At 40.7% G+C, this 7,413-nt stretch overlaps 1 protein-coding gene across 10 annotated transcripts in view; it reads left to right on the forward strand.

Moving 5' to 3' along the window:
- The window catches only part of DAB1 (DAB1, reelin adaptor protein), a 455,855-nt gene that overhangs the window by 352,257 nt on the left and 96,185 nt on the right, over positions 1-7,413 (forward strand). The window lies entirely within an intron of this gene.

Below are 7,413 nucleotides of genomic sequence, written 5' to 3' on the forward strand. Positions count from 1 at the left end.
TTTTTTTTTTTTTTTTTTTTCCTTCCTCCCCACTCTACCAGACAACAAACCCACGAAATGTTCCAGTGTAGACAAAGCCTTAGATTTGGCTAAAAGCCTTAAATTCCACTTATTGCTCGCTGCTGGGCAGTGCACCAGCCACATCCCAGTTCTTAATGGAGCACTCTGGTAAGGGAATGTGATTTTTCTCTCTAAGATACCTGAAATAAAACCGCTTCTCTAGGAAGAAGAGATTTTAAATATCTTGTTGTTATGAAGATATTTTGGTCCCCATCTGTAAGAATAAACATCTCTTACTCCAGGTTTGCTGCTTGCCCAATTGTGCAAAATACTTTGAGGAAAATAAATCAATATCAGTAATTTTTCCAGTTATCCTTTAAATGTGAATAAATACACTTTTGAATGCAAGGTCTGTCAAGTTTTTATAATGGTCAACATGATATGAGTTGTATACTTGACAATTTGACGCTGTGAAAAATCTTATGGCAGTAAGAGAGATGTGACAAACCGCACTGCAGAGTGTGTTGGAAGAAGAGCAGGTGAGTATTTAACACCAAGTAGCTGCTAAGGGTGCAGAGACTTTGTTAGTGAAAAAGGCAGAGAGGTTATGGAGTGCCATTAAATTGGAATTTCTCTAAAATTTAAATTTTCAGAGAAAAAGAATGGGATTGCTACTGAGGAGGACAGAAAAGCTGCTTCAGAAATCAAACTATTAGACTCAGTGCTTTGTAAATACTGTTTGTTCTGGGTTGGCGCAAGTTCATCACCGTCATGTAACATGCCCATATTCACTAAAATAAACCTTAATTTCTATTTTTAAACCCATTTTTTCCCCTCAATCTCTTATAAAGATGTACATCTTACTGTAGCATGTAAAAGGCTGTAAATATTTTCATCTGCAGGTAGAATATTCAGCGTGATATAGTTAAAATATGAAAATACTCGCTATACTTCTTAACCATTTTTTCCCCTTTTATTTGGCAGCACGTTGTCAGGACATTCCTAATGAATCCAGTCTGCAACGTGGCAACAGAAGCTGATCTGTTTCCAGTTTCTCTTTATGGGTTAACAAAGAGAGAAAAGTAGGAAAAGTGTTTTCGATGGCATTGGAGAGAATGACAGGCGGCTTCAGGGGCAGGTGTTGCTTCTGCACAGCTCTGAAGGTGTCAGTGTGCCTTAAAACACACTTTGGACTCCACTTGTAGGGAATTGAGAATTCTGCCGAAGGCAGATAAAAAGGAAATTTGGGCTTGAACAACTTTTGTAAAAATAACTTTGGCAGAAAATCCTTTTTTTTTTTTTTTCAAAAGGCACACAGAAGTCATTTCAGCCTTGTTTTCTAAGGTGGTGTTTTTTTTTTCTTCCACTTTTATTCAGCTGTGTGGCAGATTTAGGGTATATCATGCTTGAGTTTTAAGGAAGTTCTGACAGTTTCATATTTATGATTTGTCTTCCCTTGAGGAGAATTGTCATGATGAATTGAAATTAGACATACTAGCTGGTCTGCAATTTCAGGTATTTCCTTAAACTATTTACAAATTTTACTGGAGCATATCCAGCACTTCTAGTGGTGCCTTCTTCCTGAACTGAGTAATTGCTTTGAAAACACCTACTTAAATTTGTCACTTCATACTTAACATCCCCTGTATGATGAGATACCATTGTAGTCCAAATACACCCAAATGGGATTTTTCTCCATCAGTATTGGAGGCCTAATCACAGGCTGCAGGGTTGCATTTCTGCTTCTAAGATGTGCTACAGCCCTCTGGAATAAGGAGCTGGAGGCTGCACCTCTGGAAAGCTGTTCTGCTCCCTCGCTGCCCTGACTTAAAGCTGAGATAGTTGGTGACCTTCTCTTTTTCACGGGTATTTTTTGCTTTGTAATTTGGCTGTTTATTACAAAATGAGAGTGTGAGGCTGGTTATATATTTATTCTTGCTGGAATGAGAAGCCTGCTGATGAGGAATAGCATACAAGCTTTTAACCTTTGTCAGGACAACCACTTTGCACCATGGCTACTTGTTGGTTGGGGTAGCATCTTCAAATAATAAGTAAATGCATGTGACTGTTCCGGATTTTAATACTTTGGTTTTCTTGAATTATTTTTATAGTCTGAATCGATATTAAAAATTTTCTTTTCATGTTAGACTTACTGGGATAGTCCTGAAAAAGCTCCTTTTTCCTCAGCTCTCCATCAAAACTGGCAGCCCAGAAGTGACGTTGGGAGTGTGGGAATTGCAGTATTTGCCAATACAGAGGCAGAAGATTCCTCTAGGACAGCTGTTAGTCTGTATGGATTTACTTTCATAATTAAATAACCATAACTCTAAATGAAACACTGTTTAGGTTTGGTTTTGGTTTGGTTTTTGTTTGTTTTTTTTTTTTTTTTCTTGGGTGGCATGAAATACTGTATTTCATGTAAATTGTCTTTTAAGTGTCTTCCCAGTTTAATTTGTTTCACTTTAATTACAATGCTCTTTGGCATCATTACAGTCTTGTTTCCATTTCTGTCTAAATACAATGTTTCTGCAATACTTTTCTAGAGGTTTCAGGTAAAGAGAGATGCAGAATTGAAAATGATAATCAGAATCATTGAATTGTTTAGGTTGGAAAAGACCTTTAAGATCATCAAGTCCAACTCTTAACCTAGCACTGCCAAATCCACCACGAAAACATGTCCCTAAGTGCCACATCTACATGCCTTTTAAATACTTACAGGGATGATGACTCAAGCACATCCCTGGGCAGCCTGTTCCAATGCTTAACAATCTCTTTGGTGAAGAAATTTTTGCTAATATCCAATCTAAACCTCCCTTGGCCCAGGTTGAGGCCATTTCCTCTTGTCCTATTGCTTGTTACTTGGGAGCAGAGACCGACACCCACCTCACTACAGTCTCCTTTCAGGTACTTGTCGAGAGTGAGAAGGTCTCCCCTGAGCCTTCTTTTCTCCAGACTGCACAACCCCAGTTCCCTCAGCTGCTCCTCACAGGACTTGTTCTCTAGACCCTTCACCAGCTTCGTTGCCCTTCACTGGACATGCTCCAGCACCTCGATGTCTTTCCTGTACTGAGGGGCCCAAAACTGAACAGAATATGAGGTGCGGCCTCACCAGCACCAAGTAGAGGGGGACAGTCGTCCCTAGTCCTGCTGCCATGCTATTTCTGATAGCACCTGGGCACACTGCCAGCTCATATTCTGACCGTTGTCTACCAACATCCAGCAATCCTTTCCCACCAGGCAGCTTTCCAACAACTCTTCCCCAAGCCTGTAGCACTGCAGGGGGTTGTTGTGACCCAAGGGCAGGACCCAGCACTGAGCCTTGTTGAACCTCATACAAATAGCCTCGGCCCATTGATCCAGCCTGTCCAGATCCCTCTGCAGAGCCTTCCTGCCCCCGAGCAGATCAACACTCCTGGGCAGCTTGGTGTTCTCTGCAAACTTACTGAGAGTGCGTTTGATCCCCTTGTCCAGATCATTGATAAAGATGTTAAACAGGAGTGGCCCCAACACCGAGCCCTGGGGGACACCACTCGTGACCGGCCACCAACTGGATTTAACTCCACTCACCACCACTCTTCGGGCCCGGCCATCCAGCCAGGTGTTCACCCAGTGAAGAGTGCACCCATCCCAGCCATGAGCCGTCAGTTTCTCCAGGAGAATACTGTGGGAAATGGTGTCAAAGGGTTTACTAAAGTCTAGAGAGACAGCATCCACAGCCTTCCCCTCATCCCCTAAACAGGTCACGTTGTCACAGAAGGAGATCAGGTTAGTCAAGCAGGACCTGCCTTTCATAGACCCACGTGACTGGGCCTGATCATCTGGTTGTCTTGTATGTGCTGTGTGATGGCATACAAGATGATCTGTTCCATAACCTTCCCCAGCACCAAGGTCAGACTGACAGGGCTGTAGTTCCCCAGATCTTCCTTCTAGCCATCCTTGTAATGGGTGTCACATTTGCCAACCTCTCTGGTTAGCCAGGACTGCTGATAAATGATTGAAAGTGTCTTGGTGAGCACTTCTGCCAGCTCCCCGAGTGCCCTTGAGTGGATCCCATCCAGCCTCATAGTCTTGGTTGTGTCGAAGTGATGCAGCAGGTCGCTAACCTGTTCGCTTTGGGTTTCATTCTGCTCCCCATCCCTGTCTTCCAGCTCAGGGGGCTGGGTACCCAGAGAACCACTGGTCTTACTATTAAAGACTGAGGCAAAGAAGGCATTAATTACCTCAGCTTTTTCCTCATTCTTTGTCACTGTGTTTTCCCCCTCATCCAATAAATGATAGAGATTCTCCTTAGCCCTCCTTTTGTTGCTAATGTATTTATAGAAACATAAAATTATAGAGACAGAAAGGGGGGCTTTGTATAGTCTTCCCTTCCCTTTGCACATTGTCTAGGAAACCAAAGGAAAGTTTGGAGGCATATAATAATGCTGTGCTTTGTCAGTTGTTGTGTTCTAATGGAGTTCTAATGCACCCACGATTGTAGTATTTGGGTTCAACATTGGAAGAACTAGTAACTGAAGAGGGCCGAGTAGGATTGAGGACTGTATGCACTGAGTGACTGTATTACTTATGCAAGGCTATGTTACATCACCATATGTGTTGACATGGAACTAGAAAACCCCTTTTCTTGCTTCATTTTGCAGTTAGAGAAGCAAAATACAGAACAGTGAGATCAGAAAAATGAAGAATTGGAGCAAATAGCAAGTATATCAAATCCACATGATTGCGTATATGGGGAATCTCACCTGCCTTTTTAAATGAGTTCAGAAGAGTTTGATCTCTTAAAGTCACAGTTTAAAATCATGACTTGGTGTTGGCGTTTTTCCGTTGTGTGGGTAAAATAGTATTTACAGAATTGTTTTCTGCTTTAGTTCTCACTCTTGCAGTAAGTTACGATACAGTGAGGAATGTTGAGGGTGGCATGAAAATGGCATAGAAAGCTCTGATCGAAGCAAAGAGGTTAAGGAAGTTTCAAGCTAAACTTAGTGTACAAGGAGGATAGCAGTGACCAGTATACACAAAGAAATGCAGGAGGGATTAACATTCAGGTGCCACTGTGAAAACCAGCACACTGACAATGTAATGGTAAGCCAAGAACATTCCAGGTGATGGTAATAAAGCGTGCTTCAACAGCTTTCCATCCTTGTAGGCTTCACATGCAGGATATAGGCAGATATTTCTCCATTAATTTATTTTACTGAAAAATTAAAATATTGAGCTTTTTTTCCCTTCCCTTTCTGTAGAATAGAAAGGGCAGATGAGTAGGCTGCTAAATGTTGAGTCTAACTGGATACATTTAAGAAGTAATTTTGAAAACGCGTTTTACAAGAAGCTAGTAATGCTAATGTACGTTTTGGACTTCCATTGCTGGACGTATTTAGGGCATGTTTGAACACAAAGCTAGTAGAGATGCTGTACACATCTATAAATAATCTCTATGGAGATGGAACTCTCTTTTTTATCCAACATCTCAAAGTATTGTACAAATTTAAAACTAAATGAAGACAAGATTCACAGGATACTGCCTGGAAATCATGGGTGCACTCTGCCTATTGTGAACAGTGCTTTTTAAAATTTTATTTTAGAGCTACTTTTTAAAAACGAAAATGAACCTGCATACATCAGTGATGGGCAATGAATGCAAAAATAATAAAGCAATCAGGCACCACTGAAATGCTACCACCTCTCAAGAAATGGCAGCAATTTACCATATGCCGCAGCGCGTTACAGTATCATCCCTCATTTTAATATTTGATTTTGAAGATTCATGTTTCTGATATTTATGACAGATGTAAATCTTAGAAATCCAGAGATGTAAAATTATGGACTCGGTGCCCAGAGTTAGGCTTTTATGCTTCTTTGCTACTAAATAACAGCAGAGTTAAAGGAAAAAGGATTCTTCTGTCTGAACGTGAGTCTTTCCCAGGTGTGAATGTCTTTAGGTGGTTTCTCTGGTGATATTTTACCACCTTCTGTTGTTTATCCTATATATCAGGGGAGAGTAGATACACTACATTGATTTTACAAAAGAAAATGCTGTTTTTCTGTATTAAATGACACCAACAAAACTACCTGCTTGTAAAGCATTTTATCCTCTGTGGAGGCATCACTCTCAGGTTTTCTGTGCGTTGCTGGTTTGCAGCGTTTCAGGACCAGAGAGGTTGTATCTGTTTCTGTGGCAGGACTTGCCACCAATGGGTCTGAATGAAGTAAGGTTTTGATTTTCAATCTCCAGCGTGAGTTAAAAGCTGGATTTTTACCTTGCTGTCACTCAGCTTCACTTTTGTGAGAAATTCAAAGCTGGATACAAGCCCCTTAGGTGACAGCTTCAGCACGGTGCTGCCACTCTGAGCGGGGCCATGTCGGGTTCTGTCACTGAACAGGCACAAGAGCCAAAGGCATCGGGGTTCCACATCCTATTAGTAGTACTTCTTTATCAACACCGTATCAGAGTTTTAGTTGCAAATGATACAGTTTTATTGCAAAACCATTTTTAGGTGAGTCATCAGACACTGATGATAGAAATGCTCAGCCCAGTTAAGTGATGAGCTAGCCGTGCTACCTGCAAAGTAGCGAGTGCTTTACTTGAAGCTGAAATGTCCTTAGGTGTTAAAAAAGACAAACATCTGCTTCCCGAAAAATATGTGAAACCAATCAAAATTAAGAAGGATGTTCTCTTTTATTTACTGTGTAATATTCACCCAGGTTTCACTATGCCTTTGCTGGTAAGAGCTGAATGCTTAATATGTATTTTCAGATTATTTCTCCATGCTGTGTTTTGCCTTGTCTGGTTTTTCTTTTAGTAAGGAATCTGTAGCAAGTGAGCAATTTGTGTTGTAGATTAGACATTAAAATGTTTCAATTGGGCTGATTTGGTTGTTGCTGAAACTCAAAGTGCAGGAATGGATTAAGATCAGACATTGCTGTGTAAATTTGGCCGTCAGCTACGCTCAGATTTTTGACGGGGAATGTAAATTACAGTGCGCTGCGGCTCTCTTAGTTAGTTGATCTATGGAGTGAAATTGAACCTGACTATCCGGGTGGCTGTTCATCTTCCTTCTTGACTGAGAAAAAGGTGCTAGTGGCACTGAACAGCAAGTACCAAAGTAAAGGGAAAAGGCTCAGACTAGGGGACATCAGGGGTATGGCTGACAGCCTTTGGGAGAGTGACAGTGATCAAAGCACCAGCCCTCCATCACATCTGCTGCTCTGCAGGGGGAAGGGTGGAAGCTTAAAAAAGAGTAAGAAGGAAAATAATAGAATGACAAATAAAATAAAAATATCTTTGATTTAAAAAAATACCCGAAAAACAATGCTGAGTTGTAACTTTCTCATAAACGTGACTGCAGTTAATAAATATATATATATATATATATATATAATTTTTTATATATATATATATATATATATATATAA

The sequence above is a fragment of the Athene cunicularia genome (assembly GCF_003259725.1).
Source record: "Athene cunicularia isolate RWA chromosome 8 unlocalized genomic scaffold, athCun1 chr8_part1, whole genome shotgun sequence".
NCBI lineage: Eukaryota > Metazoa > Chordata > Aves > Strigiformes > Strigidae > Athene > Athene cunicularia.